Genomic DNA, 22782 nt, shown 5'->3' with positions numbered 1-22782 from the left:
TAAGAACTCTCCCTACAGCCTGAGAATATTTCAGATATACTGTGCCTTAGAGCTAATTTTAGAATTCATAGCCAAGTTAATAAAGAAGAGGGGGAAAAAATAAGCATCTTCAATATTATAGGCTCATATTAAGAAGCAATCAGAGTATAAAATAGCAGTAGCACAAGATACATGTTTTTAAGTATAATGAATAATGAGCATGTGTTTGTTTCTAATTAAAGAGTGACAACAGATTTTGCAGGGATATGTAAATAAAGAAGAGGACTTGATTTGCGGTTAACATTACATTCCACTCATGTAATGGTACCCCTGAGGGGGAGGAAACTATCCTTATAACACTATTTGAATAGTCCTGGTACAAGCAAACTAGTTAATGATTTCTGCTCAAACCTTAATGGGTAGCATAGCTGAACAGATGCAGCCAAATGTCAGCCGCTAAAGAGCTTTTCGAATGCAAAAGGCATTGTTTAGAAAGTGGCAGAAACACCATCAACTGAGCAAAACCTATTAAGCAACAAGGCATAGATTCACCTTTGTGGTAAGCTTGGGGAACATGATAAAATTCTAAAGTACTGATGAAGCATAGGGAGAAGGGCAGTTAACTGGTGAACTCCACCAATTAGCATTCTAGAAACTCCTTTGGAATGACACCAAATAGCTAAATCATTATTCTGATATAGAACATATGTGGGTATACAGTGTCTTGCCCAAAGAGCCTCATATTTATTTTCAAGGCAACTCTGTGAATGTTGTTTATAGAATACATCACTAAAAATCACAAATATTTAGAAACTGAAAAAGGGTAAATGCCTAAAATCATAAGACCCTTGCCTTCTAACAGGTGTGTCTATGGATATTGGCCATAACAGTACTGTACTAGTCCTGCCTCATTTTTTACATGCATCATGTGTAATACATGTAAACAAGAGGTGTGTTTTTGGCCACCATTTTGATTCCACCCCTCCCCCCTTCTACAAATGCCTCTGGGTTTTGGGCAAAATTGGAAGCAACAACAGATGCTCATTCTGAAATCCTGATGGCAGTTAAATATGGTAATAATCTAATTCAGCTTTATAGCTAGAAGAGCTGGAATCCACTACAGTGCTACTAGGACTGTCTCATTACATTGCACTTCTGTATGGCACCCTATGCAACAAAAGTATTTTAGTTCTGCACAATGATTTACAATAGCACAGTACTGTAACCACAAACAAAAATAATCACCTCTTTGGCTGGTGTTTTGGGGAAAAGAGTTCCAGCTGGGAACCTAGGAATTATCTAAATAATGGATTGGTGTCCTCCAATTGTAATAGAATTCAAGTTCTGTTTGGAACCCTCACCATATCTCTGACATCAATACAATTGAACGTGTCCAGAAATATTTTACAAGAAGAGTTCTTCATTCCTCTGTAAACAACAAAATACCTTATCCCACTAGACTTGAAATCCTGGGCTTGGAAAACTTGGAACTCTGTCGCCTTCGACAAGACCTAAGTTTATCTCATAGAATCATCTATTGTAATGTCCTTCCTGTCAAAGACTACTTCAGCTTTAATTGCAATAATACAAGAGCAACCAATAGATTTAAACTTAATGTCAACCGCTTTAATCTAGATTGCAGAAAATATGACTTCTGTAACAGAATCATCAGTGCTTGGAATACTTTACCTGACTCTGTGGTCTCTTCCCATAATCCTAAAAGCTTTAACCAAAAACTGTCTACTATTGACCTCACCCCATTCCTAAGAGGAGCATAAGGGGCGTGCATAAGCGCACAAACGTGCCTACCGTTCCTGTCCTATTGTTTTTCTTTTCTTCTATACCTTTATATACTATATAACCTTTCTGTATGATAGTTACATATATTGTTGTGACAAAATAAATAAATAAAATAAGATGTATCTGTAGTGTTATATATTTTATATTGAGGGCAAATATAAAGCTACCTTAGGAGAGTAGTATAGTGGTTAAAGGCATGAAACCAGGAGACAATGAATTCTAGTCCCATCTTAGAAAAACCAACCCAGTGACCTTGGACCAGTCACCCTCTTGCCAGTGCTACGAGAGAGGCTATGTGAACCCACTTCCAAAATCTTGCTAGGAAAACTGAAGGGACTTATCTAGTCACTTGTCAGGAGGTAACCTTGATTTGAAGGTCAATCAATCAATAACTCTACCTTTCTGACCCTGGGATTTAAAATATAACACTCCAATTTTTAAAAGGCTGAAATTATTTATCTACCACTCCACTTTTCCTACATCAACATTCCAATGTCATGTATAGCACAGTGGTTTTGTTGCTATGACTTTCTCTAATATCCTTTTATGAATGAAAGTTAAAAAAAAAAAAGAGAGAAGAGGTAAAGTCAGTTAATGTGTACAATGGAAGCCCCAAAATGGTGTTCCCTCATGTCAACTTTTCCTTTCAGGGAGGAAGAAAAGCTGAAGAAGACATTTCCACCTCTCAGTTGCAAACAAAGAGATTTCCTCATCCATTAAAGAGTCAGTTGAAATGGTGGCTGTACAGATATGATAAACAAAATAAAAGCAAGCTCTACAACTTTGTAAAAACTTCTAAGCATAAATGCTGCCCTGATTGTTTTACTTGATGCAAACATTCTAAGTCTAAATGGCTGTAGATGAAAAGGGGTAACACCCATCTCCTTTCCCATCTCCACGCTAAAACAATGGAGTTTTACAGTTACTTCTGAATCAATATGCCTAAAACTGGGCAGAAAGTCTTGCTAGTTTCCAACAAGAGAAATTTAAGCAGAAGTGCAAACTGTGCCTAAATGTACTATTGATCCATAGAGGGCAGCTTGAAGAAAAATTGCACAAACCAGAAAATGAGTTTTTTCTAGCTCTGGTAATAGTGCTTATGCTCTAAAGCTGTCCAGAATTTTGACACTAAATCAGTTTACTTCAAAATAGTATAATTCATCTGAAATTATCCACAGCAGCAGTTACGGTGTGGCAGACAAGAAAATGCCTCTAAAAAAAAAAGGACTTAGCACAAATCACAAGTACAAGCATATGAGAAATTTACATATATCTTACACCTTAACAATATAAATGTAGACCTTTAAAAAGAAATCGCATCTGAAGCTTAATGGTTGGTTAAATGGACTATATTTATCCAATAGGACTCTGACTTATTTTCTTATGGTGCAGTGCTATATTCCTTGACAATTCTGAAGACCTTTAAGGTTCCTTCCAGCCCTAGGAGTCTTATGAGTCTATATATTTTTTGGATTGTATCTAAAACAGCTGCAGTGCCCCTTGTCTTATGCAATTACACATGGCACTAAATATGAGTCCAACTGGAGAACAGCCTCTGCAAATATTTGTGCTGTGGAAATAGGTGCATATTTTCAAAAAATATCGGAGATCTACTGAAACCCGATGACTGAAGAGAAATTACCCGCAGTGAAAATAATGAAATCTTTGTGAAACAGGTCAAAATAGTTTATGCCTTAAATGCCAGCAGGTGTTCCAATCCTCCCTTCTGTGCAATAATTTGTCATTAGGCAAATGCAAAGTATACATATGCCTAAATATAGATATTGTCTTGCAAATCCATATTTTTAATTTTGATGATCTCCTTAACTACATTTTTTTAAAAAAATACAACAACCCCTGTTTTCCAAAAACCTGCTGACAAATGTACAAGAAACATATGCCAAAACAATTCAATAACCTTGCAGTCTGAAAAAAAATGTCTTTGGAAGAAGGACAGTTTATTGATTGTGACAAACTAACCTTGAAAGTATCAAAGGCAGAAACCAAAGGAGCATTTTAAATAGCTGACAGATGAAGGAGCTGAGTCCACTACTCTACTTTGCTCAAAGCCCAAGGACTTAGATGTGATCTGATTTATGACTTGATACAGTACCAAGTTACAAATTAAAGCAATATAAATAATTGCACCAGAATCCCAAACTTGAATGGCATATCAGCATTGCAAGTGAGTAACTTTGGTGCAAATACTAGTTATTATTTAATTACCATCTTTTCATTCTCTACTAAGCAGGCATTCTGTTAGACTGTGATAGGGGAGAAAGAGAACTAGAGTTACTTCATTGATTGGCTGATAGTTTGCACACTCTGTTAAGCAGTGTTTTTTATGGTATTGGAATGTAGATATCTTCCAATCTGTGGTCTCTGTCTCGTTCTCCTGATTTGGCTGGTTGATTGGGATATTGGTTAGTTAGAACCATTCCTTTTAGTACTTCATCAATTACTGTAGCCTTCTGGGTAATGAACAGAGTTCTGAACTCACTTCATTTCCCAAAACTAGAAATTCTTCTAAGTAGACAATATTTTCTAAGGTATCTTAGATGTTCTAAAAAAGAAATAAGGAAACAATTTACAATATGCACTTTGTAAATCTCTCCCAATTGAATTCATGGTTTACTGGAACAATATCCTTAATATTTAAAATGCATTTGGCAACATATAATCAGTAAAATAGGATGTATATCTATGTGTGTGTTATATATTCATATTCAGTCTACTTTGAAGTAGTGGACATATTTTAGAATTAATAGAAATCAATATACTAAACTAGAAAAACCAGACCAATATTTTAGCAAAGATGATTTATTCCTACTATCACTTTATGAATGGAAATACCTGCAATTCTGCAATCCAAATTCCTTCTTGGAAAATTTCTAAATTACTGAACATCTTGTAGCATCTTAAAGTAAGTTTATTACTGCACACAGAAGTGGACCCCAATCCATTTCACTCAGACATATAGTAAACCAAATGCTGTGTTGCTAGATTTGCCTATTTTTTCCCTGTAAAAAATTAACATGTCTACCCCTTGGAAATAATTCCAATTTATTGTGAGCATTCTCGAAAGGCTACTTTAAGCCATGTTTTCTTGGGAAAGGTAAATAATTCCAACTATTATTTTGCTCAATCATATGTCTGTTAACTTTTGGTTGAGCTTGTATGTTGTACTGAATTATGATGCATTTAAAGTAAGCTACAATGATTAGATTTACACAAACCGCAACCTAACCTTGAATGATTACTACAGCCTATATCTGAGTTTGCCTTTTCCTCATAAAGCTTCCCTTTTGTCTTTGTTGATTAATTAACAGGAAATCAACTCTGCAAGAGAACTAAAATGCCAACAGAATCTAGTAAATCTGGTAAAAAGGAATCTGCAAATCTCACAAAGAACTAGTCTGATCTAGTGATTATGGTATCTTTAACCTTAACTTTAAACTTTAACTTTTTAGCTTTCAACTTTAAGCGCACTAGTATGCCTACTGTCCCTGTCCTAATGTCCCCTTTTATACGTATCCATTTCATGTATTCATAATCATGTTTATACTTATAGCTGCTATCTAATACAAGCATGACAAAATAAATAAATAAATAAATAAATAAGTAAGTAAGTAAGTAAGTAAGTAAGTAAGTAAGTAAGTAAGTAAGTATCAGGCTAAAAACAGGGAGAGAGTGAGCTCTAGTCCCACTTTAGGCATGAAAATTGGTTGGGTGATTGCAGTAACTCTCTCTCTCAGCCCAAACCACCTCCCAAACCACCTTGCTATTGTGAAGAAAACAGGAGAAGGAAGACATTTTAGATATGGTTTTTTGGTTTTTTTTGCATTTATATCCCGCCCTTCTCCGAAGACTCAGGGCGGCTTACACTATGTTAGCAATAGTCTCCATTCTATTTGTATATTTATATAAAAGTCAACTTATTGCCCCCAACAATCTGGGTCCTCATTTTACCTATCTTATAAAGGATGGAAGGCTGAGTCAACCTTGGGCCTTGTGGGATAGAACCTGCAGTAATTGCAGGCAGCTGCTGTTAATAACAGACTGCATTAGCAGTCTGAGCCACAGAGGTTTACTGCCTTGAGTTATTTATACAAATAATAAAGGAAGGATAAAAATAAATAAATAAATTGTGCCATACTTCTTTTTCCTTATTATATTCCAATGAATCAGGGCAGAAGCCAAGTCACCTCCAAATGTCATCTTGTTTTCTGGATTTCTATTGCCTAGGAAAAAACTCTTGAATATTTCCATCAAAATCATGTTCCACGTTCTACACTTTCATAGGTCCTTATTTTCCTAATTCCAGTATATGTATTAGTATAGAAAATCCTGGAGCTGTAGACTTCATTGGCAAGTTGTAAAAAAAAACTAAACACCTTACTGAGAAAGAGCAATGGCAAACCACATCTCTGGGATTGCAAAAAAGAACCACCAGAATGCATTAAAATCATTACTGAGAGCTGACTTTGATTTGGAGATTTTATACATTTATTTAAAGGGGAACATTGACAAGTCAATTATTGTCCTAAGTTTATCATCATTGTAGCATTTTATTGAGGGATATCTCCTAAAGCAGGGGTCCCCAACTGTCTGTGGGCCTTTGGGAATTGGGGTGTATAAGCGGCAGGTAAGTGTGTGAAATTTCATTTGTGCATGCGTGAGAACTAGGTTGCCTGCACAAATCCATCCTGGCAAGTTGAAATGAAGAGGCATGTAGCTGCCAAAATTTAATGAACTTTGGCAGCTAAGTACTCTTTGTTTCAACTTGCCATATCCCCTCCTACCATGCCACCACCATTGCTGCCAGTCCAGGGACCCAGAAAGGTTGGGGACTACTGTCCTAAAGAATCACTCTGAGTTTGTAGAAATACTGTAATACTTGATATTTAAATAAGTTAGGACAAAATATTTACAATTTTGGGGACAGTGAATCATTCCCCCCACCCCCAATATGTCCCTTTTCTGGATTAACAAGCTGAGGGCTTTCCAAATGAGTTTTGATGGTTTAGGGAGGCTTACTAGGAAAAGATTTACAACTCTCTTTCCTCAAGGCAACATCATTTATTGATAAACTAGGCAAACTGTATAAGCCATTTGGGTAATTTGCTAATCCTAGCAGGGAGAGCATATATTGTGTGATTCTCACATTGATGGTGAGTAACTTCCATCAGGATTTCTTTCCCTTTTCTTTTGCAGCAGGATTTCGACTGTAAATAGGTTTCTCTTTCCTTTGTCTTGCCTAACCCATAAGATGAACAACTAAAACTCTCTGATTCTAACCCTGTGAACTTACATTGGGTGTCACAGGCATTTTCAATAGCCCTTCAGACATTGTAGTGTATCAATTTGAAAAGTACATAATAATAACAAGCCACCAGTTGCTAACCTTTGGCCCTGTAATTAACCATTATTATGTTGGTGGTTTTACAGACATAGGCAATGTAATTTGCACTAAATGTTTGATAATAGTTGAACTTTAGGGATTCATTTGTATGCAGTTACCTTTACTCAGGCATTTCACCTTTCTTTTTTCATGTGCTAGAATAATATATTGCCCTTCTCCTCAGTACCAGGGCCATTTTGCATGCTTGTGAGTCACTCGCAGAACAGGGCCTTTGGAGAGTTGGAATAAAGATTCTAAATAGTAAATAAGTTAAAATAATACATTGCTGGATAGTCGCCAAATTACTATAGTAGAGGAATAAATATGCCACTGGTTTACCACAGCATATATTTCATGAGAAGTAAATGTTCTTCTTAAGTCTTCTCCTTAAAAGGGAGAGAAGGAAGGTTATTCAAGATTTATTTCACTTGTGTTTCATCTTCAATCCAACTTGAAGTTTGTTGGTTGGTTGGTTTTTCTAATCCTTGTCTGCTATTACCTTTGAACATGGGGAACTTGAAGAAAAGCACACGAACCACTGTATCTCCTTCCTTCCTTCCTTCCTTCCTTCCTTCCTTCCTTCCTTCCTTCCTTCCTTCCTTCCTTCCTCCCTCCCTCCCTCCCTCCCTCCCTTCCTCCCTCCCTCCCTCTTTATTACAATCATTGATATTTTATGAGGAAAATCCTTTGGCTGAGGCAGGTTATTGGTTCTCTGACACAATATTATCAGAGCTGCTTATGATCACCCTGATCTCTCCTGGGCTTTCTTATCACCTGCTATTCCATCTTTTTATTGGAGCTGCTGACCTTCTGTGCTGCCACAAATATGCTTTGAGCCCTCTGCCATTCTCGCTGAAGAGCTGCATATGCATCAGAATAGATTATGATCTAAATTAAAAGTCGGTATTTTCTGCAGTGGCGCAACTTTCACATGAAATTAGGTGTGCACAGCTTGCTGCCAGATAGCTTTTTTACTTTTTTACTTTTCCTCTTTAAAAAGTAAGAGAGAAATGGTAGAATGGACAGTTTAGGTTGTTTCTGATTCATCATTTCTCAAAAATGTCTGGTTTCTCTCAGCCAATAACTTCTACTGCTCCAGCCTAAAACTGAACATATTTGGGTTTTACAGCACCCATAGGTTATTAGAACAAGCTTTGCATAAGAACATGCTTCCATGGCTTGAGAAATATGTTGGGTCAACTTGTGACCAATCATAATTTATTTATTTATTTATTTATAATTAAACTTTTATACCGCCCTTCTCCCGAAGGACTCAGGGTGGTGTACAGCCATCTTAAAATACAACAAGTAAATAGCAAATTTAAAAGAATTTAAAAACAAAATATTAACAAGGCCATCAACTAAAACGGTCAAAATGTTTCTGCAAAAAATATTTCTTCAGAGTCATTGTTGAAAACCCAGCATCATTATAAGCACTTGAAATTAGGAGCTTCAATTTACAATTGCACAAGTTATAGTCGGAGAATTTTCAAGTCTGTTATTAAACCAGAATACAAATGAAGCACCAGTCCTAAGACTAATAATGCAAATAGATACCCAGTTTCCCTGAAAATAAGACATCCCTTGATAATAAGCCCAATCGGGCTTTTGAGCATATGCACTAAAATAAGCCTCCCCCTGAAAATAAGCCCTCCCCAAAATATTTAGAGCTGGAAATCAGGTAAGACAGCAAGAGTAGCCCCATCTTGCTCCATGTACCCCAAAATAATAAAATATCCTCAAAAAATAAGGCTAAGCACTTATTTCGGGGTTCAAAAAATATAAGACAGGGTCTTATTTTGGGGAAAACACAGGTATGCATCCAGCAGCATCTGCTGAGAGTGGATGGAATAGGTTGGGATAGCAATATCTGCAAGATGACATGTGGAGCATGATGATCCAAGTCTTTTCGAACATGCATCAACAATGTACAAAACAGGGAGGGCTTGGATTGTGATGTCCTGCCACTATATTGCAGATTATGATATACGTCTCCCATAGATGCTATAGTGTTATCTCAAAATTGTTTTGAAACATTGTTTTTGCTGTCTATTAAGCTAAGTTTCTGCACTGAAGCTGATTATTTTTGGAACTGTATGGCATGGCAAATACTTTGTCAAAACTAAAAGCCAGATGAACCTGTTTGCCTCATTGGGATTATCTAATCTGAACCATTTCTCTCAAAGAAATTCTTAAGTATATACAGTTAGTTGACCACAACCGGCATTGCCTTAGTAAAAAGAGTAGCGCTGTGGTAGAATGGAAATATTATGGTGTCCAAAATGTCATTATCTATGATGCAGAGTGACATCACTTGCAGATACCACTTTCCAGATTTTTCAAGTGGGAATGTACAATTTCCCTGTAGCAAATTAGTCCTAACTTCCTTAAAGAATTATTCAGGATAAATCAAATAATGTATTGTCCCCTGGGAAAGTATCTTAAGAAGAAAACAGTTCTAGATATAGCATCTCTACATAATTATTTCAGAAAAGCGACATTTTCATGTTTTACAATAACATCCTATTCAGGGATAAACTCATTAAACATGACTTGTTTGCTGCTTTTTAATATATTTTAATCTTATTCACAGCTTCTAATACTGTGTCTCTTCTTAGGTTAATCTAGGTGTATCCAATCAAGTGAAACAATAAATATAATTATGCATTCAAACATAAAATGAGTGGGAATTAATTATATTCATATATTCCTACCCGCCACTATATGACAAGCAATTAACAACGCATTACCATACACAGTGAGCTGAGAGAGAGAGAGAGAGAGAGAGAGAGAGAGAGAGAGAGAGAGAAAGAAAAAAAGTGCAGAGTTCAGTATGAATATTCAATGCAGAGAAGTGACTTTTGTCTTATTTTTTTTTAATAGCCAGATAGGATAATGAATAAACTCAGAGCTATGAAAATCACATCCAAGTTTTGCATCTTGATCACAATTTATAAGAAAAGTAAATCAGTGATCTGCTGTCTCATACCATCTGACAGTAATACATAGCTTACTGGAAGTTGGGACATCATGAAAATTTGTCAAATATCAGGAGCATTTTTGTATCCTAGTTCTCATAGAGATGGCCACTGTAGGGGTCAGCAACATGAACTTGTTATATGATTCTCTTGGTGTATCTTGGTCTGTTTTCCAGATGTTGAGTATATTTTAAAGTTCCTTTAAATAAATTAATCAGTAGCAGAAATTGGCAAATTGCAAAATACTGGCCTCCAGCGTTTTGGAAGTATTTCAAAAAAATGTCCATAGTTTTGCTTTTATTTTTAAAGATTTATAGGGACAGCTCAGTGCTTTGCTTAGAATTATCTACCAATCACCTCATCCAAAATTGAAAAATTAAGTTGCATGGTAGGGAACATTTGGGGAGAAATCGAGAGGAAATTGGGGGGAGTGACTTTAGCAGTTTAAAATAAGGGATGAATTAATATTTTGATGATCACTAGATAGCACTAAAGAGAGTTTTCTAATTTTCTTTACTGCTTTATATCATAGTGCAGGGATGTCCAACTTTGACAACTTGAAGACTAGTGGACTTCAACTCCCAGAATTCCCTAGCCAGCATGATGGTTAGGGAATTCTGGGAGCTGAAGTCCACAAACCCTAAAGTTGCTAAGGTTGGAGACCCAAGCTCTAGTGGTTGTATGGATTCATTTATTTATTTCAGCTCAGTATTTGGATAAAGACTGATTGCTTTCTGCCAACACTTTACTAAGATGGTATCCTATCATTCTAAACCTTTCCCAATTTATTATCCTTCAGGATTCTGGTTTTCAATACCAACTCTGCTAGCTAGAGAGGATCTGGAGCTATGGGGCAAACCTCTTAAAAAAGGAGAATTTTTTTTTTTTGAAGAGCATAAATAATAAAAACAGAAACAGCTTTCCAAAGCCTGAGTGAATTAAATAGTCTTTTCCTTGGCCCAGAAAGGGAAAAGACTCAACCAACCAACAAACCAACCAACCATCCTGAAAACGGTTCTTCAATCTAAAAGACATTAAGTGATTCCCAAACTGTGGGGCCATCAGTGAAAATAGTGTGCTATAACTCTCACAAGTGTTAACCTGATACCAAAAATAAGCTGCAGGCAAAACAATTCTGTCAAATCACAGTGCATGAGGAAGTTCAAATTGGAACCAATGTGTCTATGGAATATGGGGGGGGGGAAAGTAAAATTCATAGCCTTGATAGTGTGATGAAAGTTCCACTTCAATCTTATTGCTATTTTGACTGTTGTGAACATAATCTGTGGAAAGCCCTAAACTGGAGGCTATAATAGCGTAAATATTCAACACCCAGATGTTTTTGAGCTGCTCATGGATTGCATCTATACAAAAGATGCAAAAAAATATTGGTATATGGAATCCCTGTACAGTCTGAATTTCCCTCAGGCATTTTGTAGGAGTGGGGTCTATGCCAATTTGCCACAACCAGCTCGACATGACCAACCTGCCACAGCCGTCTCACCACAGCCGACGCGCCATAGCCAACTTGCCATAGCCAACTTGCTGCAGGAAAACTCGCCACAGCCAGCTCGCCACAGGACAATTCACTGCGGGACAAGAGTTATACTAATATCAGAGATGTGATGGAATAGAATCATTAAAGGATACAAAAGGGGGAATGAAATTAGAATGGCAAAAATTAAAATATTTTTTTTATTTATTTTAAATCATTAAATAGAAGTTGTTATTTGTCCTGCAACATGTTGTCTTGCAGCGAGCTGGCCATGGCGAGTTTGGCCGCTACAAGTTGGCCACAACAAGCTGACTATGGCATGTTGTCCCATTCCCATGGGAGTGTGCTTCTATGGAATCCAGATGCCTTAACTCTCCCATCACTAGCTGTATGATCTAGACTACAGCTATTGGCAGGTTACTAGTGTCAGAATGCCAAACTCCATGTCTGTGTATGCAATCCTCTTTGCTGCTCTTTTGGGAGAGCTACTTTTTGTTGTAACGTAAGAAAGGGATCTGAGCCAAGTATTATTTTCAAGCATCTAACTGTTAATAATAAATCTATACTAGTTTATTTAGTTATACACTGGCTCTTCCCCTTCCTAGCCTCACATTATGTCTTCATTCATATACCATGGTGGAATCTCTTGAGAAAAGAAGCAAGGCAGGCTTACCTTTTTAATCTTGTATTCTCAATATCTTCTTCTACTTCCCTCAGTTCATACATTTTACATGATGATCTTAGTGCTTGGGTAGAAATGGAGTCAGCAATATAGTTTCCATAGCCAAAAATTTAATCTAACTTCACTCTTATATCTCCTTTTTACTGATTTTGTTATTTGTTTAGCAGTTCTTGCAGCAAAAATCCAGTCTTTGAAAGTTGATCTTCCCTTGATTCCTGTTCCATTTTGGAAACAGATCATTGAGCTACAATAATAATGCTGAAGATTAATAAGCTGTAATTATAATGATAATCATTATCATTAATGATAATGATTATCATTATCATTATCAATATACTCCTAGAAATATTAGGAGTTAGTAGAAATATTCCAAGCTTTGTGCAAGAATCAATGGCATAATGGACAACACTGTTGCTGGTCAAAGGTAATACACTGGGAGAGATTAATAGCAAGAGAGTAATCTTTCAAGGAAGTCACTATCCTCACTGTTTGTCGTTGCAATGATTATTGAATAATACTGAATAAGTTAGATCAGTGGTGGGTTTCTACCAGTTCACCCTGGTTTGGGTGAACTGGTAGTGGCAGCAGTGGAAGGCTCTGTCCACCCACCCGGATGTCATCACTGATGCTCTGCACATGCGCAGAAGCATCAAGCACGAGCGAAGTGAGCACATGTGTGCGCTCCCAATTCCAAAGTGGTAGCGAAGGTAAGTGGAACCCACTACTGAGTTAGACCATGGCTAACACACATCTGCCAGGCTATCTTTTATTTGGATGATCTGAAGTTGCATGGAAAAGCATCTTATGAAATAGAATTGCCTTTCAACACTGTGCATATAAATAGTCAAAAAAGTGCAATGGAGTTTGGACTGGACAAATATGCCACTGTCAACAGGAGAAAATTAAAATGAAAAGTGAAGGAATCACGATGCCCTATGGAATGGCCAATGAGTCTGGATGAAAATGATCACTACAAATACTTGGGCATACTTCAAGCTGACAACATCAAGCACACTGACATCAAGTAAAAGGTTAGAAATGAACACATTGTGAGAGTGAAAAATAATTTCCAAACTCAGTGTAAGAAATACTGTCAAGGCAATTAACACCTCGGTCAACCCAGTCATTAGATTCATGGCTGTAGTACTGGACTGGATCCAAACAAAATTAAAAGCCCTGAATAGAAAGATCAGAAAAATAATGGCAATGAATTATGTCCTTCACCCACATAATGATGTTGACAGACTTTACTTACCAATAAAAACAGGTGTATATTATATGTTGCAAGTATACCAGACAGTTGAAAAAAGGGCATTGGAAGAATATCCGAAGAACAGTGAAGTAGGTATACCACGAAGGTTTACTGAGTACTGGAAAGATCAAACTGGTCAATGAATAAAGAATAGAAAGACCAAATTAAGAATAGAGAAGAGACATGAAAAGGCAAAGTATTAGATACCTGGTACAAGAAAGAAAGAAAGAAAGAAAGAAAGAAAGAAAGAAAGGAAGGAAGGAAGGAAAGAAGGAAGGAAGGAAGGAAGGAAGGAAGGAAGGAAGGAAGGAAGGAAGGAAGGAAGGAAGGAAGAAGGAAGGGACAAAGCAGATAACAAGAAATGGTAATGGCAAAGAGCAGGAAAACTGAAGAAAAACACAGAGGGGCTAATTTTGACTGCATTTGTTCTTAAGATTAAGCCTTAAGAACAAATGCATACAAAGCTAGAATTGATAAAACAACAGACAGCAAATGCCACCTTTGCAAAGAAACTAAGAAACAGTGGATCACCTAGTTAGGTGCTGCTTGAAGACTGCACAGATCGAGTACGAACAATGGTGTGACAAAGTAGCAACAATGGTGCATTGGAATATGTTCAAGAAATACAATTCATTTTTATTAATTCTCAACGATCGCTCAGTTCCTACATAGTGGCAACAGTTACCTCTTTTTATGATGTACTTGCATCCTGTTTTCATTACTTGAATATGTTCTCCTTAAAAAGGAACTGGAAGTTTGGTGTAAAATGTGGTAACAACTCTATTAAACACTGTTGAGAGCCATAATGCCAATATTGAAAAATCTATGCTGGTTACTAGTTCCTTATTTTATTTTATTTATGTTATGTTAGAATCTTTTTATCTTGCCTTTATTATTTTTACATTTAACTCAAAGCAATGATCATACCTAGTACGCCTCCTATTTGCACAATTTAATTTATTAGTATTGACAGGTCATAATCTGTTTAAGGGTTGATTATCTAAAGGTTTTTCTCTTCCAGAACTGAATTTTTTCAGATCAGCAGAAAGACCCCCTAATAACTCTATTGATAGAAACTCGTCTTTGGTGTGCAATAGAGCAGGGGTCACAAACCTTTCCGACCCCAGGGACCACTAAATTCATAATTTTAAATCCCACGGACCACTAATATGACCTGCCTAATGAATGGCTGGGTGGGCATGGCAAGGTGGTCATGTGACTGGGTGGGAGTAGCCAACTCGAAGTCACTTATGTCGAGCGGCGCCTTGCCAGCCTCTACTCACCACTCCTCGCCTGCCCTCCCGGGATCCTTAGGGCCCCAGCAGGAAGCAGTTGCTGGCCACCATGAGAAAGCAGCCACCAAGAGAAAGAGTTGGCAAAACAGCTGGCTCAGTTCAAATTGGATCTGACCAAGAAGGCGGCTCAGCAGAAGCACCTCACTGAGGACTAAAAGCATAGGCTTTCCAAGCAAAGGAAAGACATGCAGGAGTGCAAGGCCAGGTGCCAGCGCCTGCAGGCTCAGCAGGCTGAGATGGTCAGCCAGTTCCAGACCATGATGCAGTCTCACTGGAACACGGTCCTCCAGCTCTGTCGTGTCCCACTCCTCCGCTGATGGCCGGGTCAGGGAAATCTGAATCAGGTGTGCCTCTGCAGCTCTGCCAAAGTCCTAGCAAAGTCCTCAGGGCAGGCAGGAGACCAGAAAGTGACTTCAGCAAGTTATGTTTAGACTTTGCCTGACTCAGAGACTGCCAGAAAGCAGATCCTTTATATAGGCCATGGGGTGTGGCTCCATGACTCAGCACTTATCCAGGCCTGCCCCTCCCTTTCTTCTGACGCCGCCGCCTATCAATTCTTCTGAAGCGAGGGTCACTCCAATCGGCAGCTGTTGGTAATAAACCTTCCTCAGGCTCACATGCTGTGGAGGAGGGGGAGGGGTCTAGTTGCTCCGTTTGCCTGGGCATGGAGCCAGGGCTGGGGCCGGGAGGTATGCTAGGACATTCTTCAGCGTTCGGAAGCAGATAAGCAGACCCCGGCTGTGGTGGTGAGATCGGACGAGACACAACAAGCTCTTCGCCACCAGCAGCACTTCCCTCCAGCCTTTGCCCAAAGCCCCACACCAGGAGGCTAAAGCAAACTCCAAGTCGGACTTTCTGCCCCCTCTGACCTGCACAAAAAGATCCAGAAGGGGGAGACTCTGTGCAGCAACACAAACGTTCATTACACGTATCCGGCCCAGGGGCCCTAGTTTGAGAACACCTTGATTTAGTGCAATATAAAAAAAATGCAAATAATTTTTTTTGTGGACCACCAAAATTTTCTCGTGGACCACCAGTTGGTGACCGCTGTAATAGAGGACATTCTCCTGCATTGCTCCTGGGATATAGAATGCATTTTCTCACAGTTTCTGACAGTGTGCATGGCTTTCACTGTTCCTATATAGATCGTAAAGATGCCCTTCTTTTTCAGGTTTTTGCCAAAATTTGTCTATGTTTTTTTATTGTATTTTAGTGTGAGCAGTGGTGGGATTCAAATAATTTAACAACCCGTTTTCTGTCCTAATGATTTCTTCCAACAACCAGTTCACCAAACTGCTCCGAAAGTTAACAAAGGTTCTCCCGAAGTGGTGCAAATTGGCTGAATTCCACCACAGGGTGTGAGCAAGGTGGGGGGTTGGGGCGAGTGAAAATACACACAATATACTGGTAATGAGATAAATGTGTCAGAAGTTGGGCTAAAAAGGATAAGGGTAGGATTTGCATTACAACCTCGTCTGATCCTCATGTTGAGGTAATTTCTATTCACTGCAAATGCCTGTGATTTAGGATTAATTTCAGTCTCTGGTTAATTTCTTGTATAACATTTTTCTTATTAAAGTTTGCTACTTGTTCAGAATGCTTCCCAAAATAAACTAGGGGTGGTAATGAACTGGGGATGGTATTGGTAAATCAATATTATGTTGTTTTTTTCAAAGCTGATGTCAAACAGGTTCCACGAACTGCATTCTGGGTTCAGACTATGCAAACTGAAAAGAAAAACAACAACATTAAAATGAAAATATATTGGCAGTTTCTCAGTTTGAAATCTCTGGCCTTTCTAATGGAAACAGGTCACAATGATGTCAGGCAAACTAGGGACTAAACTTGATTTCCATATGTGCCATATAAATAATATAAGCTTTGGGGAGAATTACTTAAATAATATATTTTTCAAGAGCATTTTTCAAGAGCACCTACCCACATTAATATTTCATGTACATCTATATTGTTTTCCTGATTCAAGAGGGAGAGTTTTGCCAAGAAGTTTAATCATGCAAAATGAAAAGCTATATATCTGTTTTTACCTGATGGTTGCTTTCAATGCACATTTCGGCTTGGCATCCATAACACTCATAGAAGCTCTTGGAGTGATGCAAGCAAAATGAGGAGAACCAAGGGTGAAATCCAGCAGGTTCTCACAGGTTCTGGAGAACCGGTAGCGGAAATTTTGAGTAGTTCGGAGAACCAGTAGTGGAAATTTTGAGTAGTTCAGAGAACTGGCAAATATGACCTCTGGTTGGTCCCAGAGTCAGGTGGAAATGGAGATTTTGCAGTATCCTTCCCCTGTCATGCCCACGCCCAAAGAACCGGTAGTAAAAAAAATTGAATTTCACCACTGAGGAGAACCTATCCCAAGCCGCTTTCAATTTACATGTGAATTCATGGAGTGAAAAGGCAACAAAAGTAGAGAAGAGAATAATAATAAGAAAAGGCAGTTACATATCACCCTACCACTCCAATGGAAATTTAGCTTTTATAGATAGTAGAGAAAGAAGTTGTGCTACTATCTATATGTGGTGATATTGGAAATCTCAAGCTGTTCATGCCTTTGGCTTCTTGCACTTGGGCTTTTTATTTATAGCTGGAAAATTTTTCACGGAATCAATGTACTGTGATCACCATTAAACTATCAAAAGCAACTGCAAAACATGCTAAATATTTTGACATTGTTTGTTCACAATGGAGGTGGCATTTTGTTGTTATTTAAAGCAGCAGCTTTCGGGCACCAGAGACCAGTTCTGTGGTAGGTAATTTTTCTGAATAGCAGGGGGCATGGTTTTGTAGTCTGCCTGATTCCTCATATGAGTGTCAGGTTCCTTACTGATCAAAAATTGAAGGACACAAATAAACCAGGTTTGCTGCTGCCTCTTTATTCTTGCTACTCACTGACACTCCTAGAAGGAATTAGTGTTAGGACTGCTTGCCCAGGATTCCCATCACCTTTTATACAATACACCAGTGAACCCAGCCTCCATTATCCAATCCCCAACACCTACCCTGCCCACGTGACTCAGAAGCATGGTTAATGTGTTCTATTCTAACTTTAATTATGACAGTCAGTTCCTTAAGGGGGAAGTTCTACTCCAGTAACTGTAATTTTTAAAGTCAGTCTCTTAAGGGGGAAGTTCTACTCTAGTAACTATAATTATGAAAGCCAGTCTCTTAAGGGGGAAGTGTTTATGTGGGTTTCTTTGGAATACGCTGTTCAATCCTGGCTCTGAGCCTAACAGCCGGCTCTGGGATTGAAAGAGGACAGCAGGGGGAGTCATGATGAAGTGTTGTTGCTCTCTTCCTGATGGAACGACTCCTTGCCCTCCATCCCAACTCCTCAGCAGTTGGCAAGGTAGCGTGCAGGGCCCTGTCCTCTGTGGCTGTAGCGACCGCCATTCTCCCCGCCCCCCCGAATGGCAACTCCGGGCCATTGGGCACACTGGAGCTGACAATGAATGGATGGGCTTTGCATGGCCTGGTTCCTGATGGGCTACAGACTGGTGTCAGTCCATGGCCCAGGGCCCAGGGGTTGGGGACCCTTGATTTAAAGGATTCAGTTTGTGTATATTATGCTATATGCTATAAATATATACTATAAATATGCTCCAATATGCTATAAATAAGTCTCAATCTGCTTTACAGATGTGTAGACACCGACTTTTAAAACAACCATGCTATCTCTGTCACTGTGGGACTTAAAATCCAAAATATGGCGATATCTAGTTTGGACACAACTACTCTAAATTACAGGAAATAATTTACTTAATTGGAGGCAAAACAGTGGTTCCTTCTTTAATAAGTGGGTTTTTTGTTTGTTTCCTTGCTTGCTTCTTAACATTACATGAAAGTTTATAAGTGCTCAGATTAAATGAAAATGTGAAGAAGCAATTATGTGGCCAACTATTAGTAGATAGAGCTATTGCCTTACTTTTAAGTGATGTTGGAAGTATGCCAATCCTTCTTGTTAGGATGGTTGCTTCAAGAGGAACCCACTGACTGATGTAGGGGAATTTATAGAAAGAGGGTAATGTAGTCAGCAAGAAAACTTGAACGGTGAGAATTTCCCTTGCAATCTTTTCTTTACCAAACAAGAAATGAGAAACATTCCAGCTGGGTGAATATTGCTTGGAAAGAACCTGGGTGATTGGTCCAATAGGGAGCCAATCAGTGGTGAAATTCAAATTTTTGTACTACCAGTTCTGTGGGCGTGGCTTGCTGGTGTGGTGTGGCTTAGTGGGCATGGCTTGGTGGGTGTGGCAGGGGGAGGATTACTGCAAAATCTCCATTCCCACCCTACTCCTAAGGGAAGGATATTCCAAAATCTCCATTCCCACCCCACTCTGGGTCCAGCCAGAGGTGATATTTGCCAGTTCCCTGAACTACTCAAAATTTCTGCTATGAGTTCTCCAGAACCTGTCAGAACCTGCTGGATTTCACCCCTGGAGCCAATATAATGTCTGCAGGGCAACTCAAAGAGGAAAAGTAAGATCTTATGATTAAACAAAGGGATACAACAAATATCAATGATTGGTTAAACTTGCATGTCTCCTGACTCACAACAATTCTGGGTGCCTCACAACAATCAAACAAAAACATTATAATAAAATGGCAAGATGGCAAGCATGACATACTGGATGCAATGAAGGTTGTGTGCAAATAGCAATAGCAATAGCACTGAGACTTATATACCGCTTTACAGTGTTTTATAGCCCTTCTAAATGGTTTTATATTGTCCCCAACAATCTGGGTCCTCATTTTACCAACCTCGGAAGGATGGAAGGCAGAGTCAACCTTGAGCCTGATGGGATTTGACATGCAAAATTGCAAGTAGCTGGCAGTCAGCAGAAGTAGCCTGCAGTACTCTACTCTAACCACTGCGCCACCGAGGCTCAATTTATTTTTAATTGACCAGGGAGACATCTGACTCCCTGTTTAATCTTCAGCCAAAATTTAATCCATTTAATCCAAAGTAAGCTTTACTTCTAACTGATACCACTCTTACTTCATGCAGCAACCAACCATATTCACACATTTCATAATTCAGGCTGATTCGTATCATCATAAGCTTTGTTTAATCAACAAATGTACAATCGACATTCTTTCCCATGTTCATATACCTCTCAGTGACCTGCTAAAGAACAAAAACTGGTCTGCACGTTCATTATCTGGCATCAGGCTACATTGTAACTCCTTTATTTTGTTCATTGTTGTATCTCATTGCCTTTCAAACAGAAATCTACCAAATACTTTCCCAGGCATCCTTGAAAGACAAAGCCTTCTGTAGTTTTAGCATTTCTGTTGCTACCTTTGCCTCCATGTAGGAGAACAATAATAGCATTCTTGCAACCGTCACACAGATATAGTCATATCACACGTATAAAGCAAAGTACACAGCACTCCAAAAACAAACTAAATCCTTGCTGTAATTTAATACGATTACATTGTCTACTTTGGCAATATTGCCCCTTTTCAACATTCCTCATAGCATTTATCACTTGCTTTTCAACAAATCTTTTTTTGTTGGGCGCTAATATTTTTAGCTTTTCTTTCAGTTGATATTTCATACGGTGCTATCCTCCCATTTCACAAATCTCTACAATATTCATGCTAGGATTATCACACATCAATTTCATCCCAAATAATTTAATCACTTTTTAAAAATTCCATTCACACTTTGGGGGGCTTCTTATTTATTCCTTTCCATCTACTTCCAAAGCAATATCTTATTTCCATCAAACTGATCTACATTTCTCTGCTTCCTTTAATCTTATCCATTCCTTGTCCTCTTTGACTACAGTCCTCAAAACAGTATTCTTTCTATACCTGTTATGCAATATCTACCTTTCATCTTTCCATAATTCCATAATTCTCATAGATCTTGTTTTTCCTCTTTCTATACTTGCTTATTATTCTACCAAATATATTTTTCATATTTCCTATTAGTATAACTCTATGGTTACATTGTATTTATGGCACACTGTATGTTGTCCTTTTCATTTTGTTTCAGGTAGCTTCTGCATTCTGTTTACTTCCGTTTACTTTCTATTTATTCTGTTTGGTTGATCTAGCTATTTTCTGTCTGTCTGTCTGTCTGCCTGCCTGCCTGCCTGTATGTCTGTCTGTCTGTCTGTCTGTCTATCATCTATTGCAACCATCCATCCATCTATTCATCCACAATTCTCACTGCAGGTATTGTGCTTTCACTCTTTTCTTCCATATCCACTTTTTAGAAAGATCTCCTCATGAGAATTTTAAATAATGATCTGCTCACATTCAGAACCTCTTATCACTCTTTCTCAGCCATTCAGTATAAGCAGTCAAATCTGTCATACTTTTATTCCTTTTCCACACTTAGGTAAGAAGAGACTTACCCTTAAATCACCTATTTGGAATAGATTTTTTTTGGCACCCAACAGAATAATTTTTATTTTGGAACGTATGCATTCAGAATATTCTATAAGTTTCCTCCAAAACTCATGTCCAGTACTTTCATTAGCACCATTCATTACAGCTTGACATGCAACATTGGCCAGCTTCCCACAAAATTCTTGCTTTCATCTGCACTCACCATCACCTAAATGATATCAATTCATGCTCTCAAATGTGTGATGTTTATTCTCTTCCTTCATAGTTAAAGCTATGCCATAGATATTGACATTTCTGTCTATCTTAGATTTGGTAAATTGAGACTTCCAAGTCGTCTTTTCATAGCAATTTATATAGCACCCCCTAATGCTTGACAGCACTGTCTGGGCAGCTCGCAGTGTAAGCATTATTTGCATATTGCTCCCAACAATCTGGGTCTTCATGTTTCCAACCTCAGAAGAATGAAAGGCTGAATCAACTTCAAGCCCCACCAGGATCAAACTCTTGGCTGTAGGCAGAGTTTGCATGCAATGCTGAACTTTAACCTCTGTGCCATCAGGGCTCCTTAATAAGATAGGGAAGACTTTGATTAGGTTTCCTATGCTACACACAGCATTCCCTGGTGATAGGAAAGTCACTCACAGAAGCAACCTAGATCTAAGGAGAAAATTCCTAACAGTGAGAACAATTAACCAGTGGGACAAATTGCCTTCGGAAATTGTGGGTGCCCCAACACTGGAAGCTTTTAAAAAGAGACTGCAATAGCAATAGTACTTGGACTTATATACAGTTTCATAGTGCTTTACAACCCTCTCTAAGTGGTTTACAGAGTCAGCATATTGCCCCCAACAATCTTAGTTCTCATTTTACCAACCTCGGAAGGATGGAAAGCTGAGTCAACCTTGAGCGGTAAGACTTGAATTGCTGAACTGCTGGCAATTGGCAGTCAGCAGAATTAGCTTGCAATACTGCATTCTAACCACTGCGCCACCACTATCAGAAATAGTATAAGTCTTCTGTGAGAGCAGGGGGTTGGACTAGATGACCTCCAAGGTCCCTTCCAACTCTGTTACTGTTACGGTTTTGGACATGGTAACTACAAACAAGTCCCCTTCATTTGTTTCCACCTGGATCGGTAGTACTTGCCATGACCTGGTTTATGCCTTGCTTTTCTTTTTTCTGCCTATGTAGCATTTCTTTCTCATTATACCCTTTTCTCTGATGATTTTTCAATTTTTTTTAGAACTGCACAGCTAATGCATATGAAATTGCCACCCTCAACAGTTGCTTCTGGAGGGAAAGATGCCATTTTTTAATACAGGATCATTGAGTATGTCAGCGGTACTTATTATTTAATCCTGTTATTTTTTATTTAATGAATGAAACTCGTGTTTAATATTTTAGAAGTCACTGTGCATGGCAAGATATCCCTATCAGATATCCTGAAGCAAAAAGAAGAAGAACTGAGTATAGTAATTGGCACATGCTGAATCATATACTACAAGCATGACTTGAATAGTAA

Source organism: Ahaetulla prasina, chromosome 3, assembly GCF_028640845.1.
Source record: "Ahaetulla prasina isolate Xishuangbanna chromosome 3, ASM2864084v1, whole genome shotgun sequence".
Taxonomy (NCBI): domain Eukaryota; kingdom Metazoa; phylum Chordata; class Lepidosauria; order Squamata; family Colubridae; genus Ahaetulla; species Ahaetulla prasina.
The sequence above is the reverse complement of the archived record's forward strand: the minus strand, read 5'-3'. Positions refer to the sequence as shown.